This window comes from Littorina saxatilis, linkage group LG12 (assembly GCF_037325665.1).
Source record: "Littorina saxatilis isolate snail1 linkage group LG12, US_GU_Lsax_2.0, whole genome shotgun sequence".
NCBI lineage: Eukaryota > Metazoa > Mollusca > Gastropoda > Littorinimorpha > Littorinidae > Littorina > Littorina saxatilis.
Window position 1 is genome coordinate 32,368,166 of NC_090256.1, and position 3,512 is coordinate 32,371,677.

Below are 3,512 nucleotides of genomic sequence, written 5' to 3' on the forward strand. Positions count from 1 at the left end.
CCTGCACCGATGTACTTATAATTCCGTTTTGCTTCGAATGATGTCCATCTCCCTTTTTACCCCTCCACCCCCCTCCCCCGACAGCCCCCCCCCCCCTCTCCCTACCGACCTCGATCCCCATCCACCTTCATCTTCTCCTACTCTTTAGTCGTTTCCTCAAAAGGACCTATTCTGTCATCTTCTATCACTTTCTCCTACTTTAACCCACATCCCCCCCCTCCCCACGTCACTATTATGCCCTATTACTTTAGAAAAGGAAAAGCAGTGATATAATAGATAATTATATCTGTCACAATTAATATCAAAATGTCTTGACGTCGCGCGTGATGACGTAACGACAGCGGTGGTCTTTTAAAGGCAAGAGATGTCTGTCTCACTACTAGAAGCCCCCGTCTATCACAGGAGGAAAAGCCAACTACTACAGGTCATCTCTTCTCATTGTCTCTGTCTTTCACCGGTCCCTGTCATCAAACACTAAGAGGTAAGTGTCCAGATTTTCTTTTTGTGTGGTGTAAACTGTTTTTATGAAAACACCAAGAACCATTACATTGTGTTGGTATTTGTGTAACCTGTTTCAGTTGGTTTTTGTTTATCTTTTCTAAGATACACAAAACAGAACATAGCGCAGAATAAGATTTAAAAAACATATAATATCTGACGTTGGACACGTGAAAGGTAAAAAAGAAAAAGCGTGGATTTGAAATAATGGGATCAAAACAAATGTGTACGGTTTATCGCCCCTCGAGACTTAGCCTCTAGTACTCGCTTTGTCACTACTGTCATTCGCGTCGTCTTTCGTCGCGCACCATGTATCGATTGAACACTGGATTTCCTGAGGCCGACTAAAACTCATATACATTTCATATTCGTTCAATTGTAAAAACAACAAGTCGCGTAAGGCGAAAATACAACATTTAGTCAAGTAGCTGTCGAACTCACAGAATGAAACTGAACGCAATGCCATTTTTCAGCAAGACCGTATACTCGTAGCATCGTCAGTCCACCGCTCATGGCAAATGCAGTGAAATTGACAAGAAGAGCGGGGTAGTAGTTGCGCTGAGAAGGATAGCACGCTTTTCTGTACCTCTCTTCGTTTTAACTTTCTGAGCTTGTTTTTAATCCAAACATAACATATTTATATGTTTCTGGAATCAGAAAATGATGGAGAATAAGATAAACGTAAATTTGGATCGTTTTATAAATTTTTATTTTTTATTTATTACAATTTTCAGATTTTTAATGACCAAAGTCATTAATTAATTTTTAAGCCACCAAAATGAAATACAATACCGAAGTCCGGGCTTCGTTGAAGATTACTTGACCAAAATTTCAACCAATTTGGTTGAAAAATGAGAGCGTGACAGTGCCGCTTCAACTTTCACGAAAAGCCGGATATGACGTCATCAAAAAAATGAAAAAAACGTTTGGGGATTTCATACCCAGGAACTCTCATGTCAAATTTCATAAAGATCGGTCCAGTAGTTTAGTCTGAATCGCTCTACACACACACACACACACACACACACCACGACCCTCGTTTCGATTCCCCCTCGATGTTAAAACATTTAGTCAAAACTTGACTAAATGTAAAAAGAAACAAAGGAGAAAGTCAGCAACAAACAGAAACAAAACAAAAACTGTATCTAAACAATAAATTCAATCACGCAAATGTGCAAAGAGTCGTGTTGTTTGCATTCATGTGTTTGTTTGTTTTCACATTGTTGTTGTTGTTGTTGTTGTTGTTGTTGTTGTTGTCTGCGTGCGTGCGTGCGTGCGTGCATGCATGCGTGCGTGTGTGCGTGCGTGCGTGCATGTGGGTTTTGCTTGTTTTTGAAGAGAACCTTGATTGATTTACACCATGCAGCAAAAGAAAAGGATTGCTTTGACTTTCAGTTGAAGATGATGAAGCTTGTGTTGATCGCTGTCCTGGTCGTGTCCTGCGTCTTCGTGCATGCAGCTGCTCAGGGTGAGGCTTCAAGCTGTGAATTGATTTGTTCATGTTTTTGTTTACATTTGTTTTGTTTTTGTATTTCAAATTATTCAGTTTTTTGGTATATCATTATATCGTGTGTTACTTTATTGTATTGTGTTTTACTTTAGATTTCTGAATCTTCTTTTGTTTTATTTAGTTTAATTATTGTTTTCATTTCATGACATTTCATTTCATATCATTTTATTTCATTTTATTGTATTTTATTTTATTTTATTTCATTTTATTGTATTTTATTTTATTTTATTTCATTTTATTGTATTTTATTTTATTTTATTTCATTTTATTTGATAACCAGCACTTCCAAACAAACAGCGACATTTAATTTGACTTGAATTGTTTTCATTTTATTTCATATCGTTTTATCTTATTTTTATATTTTTTTCTATTTGATAACCAGCACTCCTAAACAACCATTTATATTCATCTCTAGGCGGTTTGCTGGGTCGTTTAATTGGGTGTGTGTGTGTGTGTGTGTGTGTGTGTGTGTGTGTGTGTGTGTGTGTGTGTGTGTGTGTGTGCGTGTGTGTGTGTGTGTGTGTGTGTGTGTGTGTGTGTGCGTGCGAGTGTGTGTGTGTGTATATGTGTGTGTGTGTGCGTGGGTGTGTGCGTATGTGTGTGTGTGTGTGTGTGTGTGTGTGTGTGTGTGTGTGTGTGTGTGTGTGTGTGTGTGTGTGGATGTTAATTGCATTCAGTCAACTTTTGACTGAGTATTTCGCTTAGGACTAGGGATCGAGAGGGAATGTGTGTGTGTGAGTGTGTGTGTGTGTGTGTGTGTGTGTGTGTGTGTGTGTGTGTGTGTGTGTGTGTGACCCCGGATAACAATACATGGTCTACAGTACAACATATTATTGCCTAGACTATAGTACCCAGGCTTTTGTACTTCGCCTTATCCTGCAAAAAGTGCAGACCCGTCTGTCTTATGCGACTGAAAACCTTGACACACTGAGTAGACAGACATTTTATTTATTTATTTATTTTATTTTATGCAATTTATATCGCGCACATATCTCAACCACGGATTCAAGGCGCAGGGATTTATTTATGCCGTGTGAGATGGATTTTTTTACACAATATATCACGCATTCACATCGGCCAGCAAACCTCAAGCCTTTTAGGGCGAGTTTTCACCTTTCACGGCCTATTATATTCCAAGTCACACGGGTAAGACATCAGACCAAGGTCCACGCTCATTAATTTAGGACTATCGTACCTTGGCCCAGCTTGCGCGCACTACTTCGGGCCATCAGAACAATTGCTATAATTAACTATAGTCTGTATAAGTATGGGAAGAAGTTAGACTTACGTATTTGATTGGAATTAGAGTTAAATATTAGACAGAAGTTTATGTTTTGTATAATATAAAGTTGATTATGTTATACAGAAAAAGACCAAGGAAGAAGGATGCTCCCCGCCTTAAAAAAAAAAAAAATTAAAAAAAATAAAAAATCGGGCAAAAAATATGGGTTGAAGCATCCTGCATGCAACTGAGGTCAACAAAAAAAAAATGTAGTCTGTAACG

At 38.3% G+C, this 3,512-nt stretch overlaps 1 long non-coding RNA gene across 1 annotated transcript in view; it reads left to right on the forward strand.

Moving 5' to 3' along the window:
- The first annotated feature begins 367 nt into the window (after positions 1–367).
- The window catches only part of LOC138983300 (uncharacterized), a 4,604-nt gene continuing 1,459 nt past the window's right edge, over positions 368–3,512 (forward strand). The window contains exons 1-2 of the long non-coding RNA XR_011461069.1: positions 368–481; positions 1,894–1,966. This is a non-coding gene — a long non-coding RNA (uncharacterized lncRNA). The remainder of the gene's footprint in view (positions 482–1,893; positions 1,967–3,512) is intronic.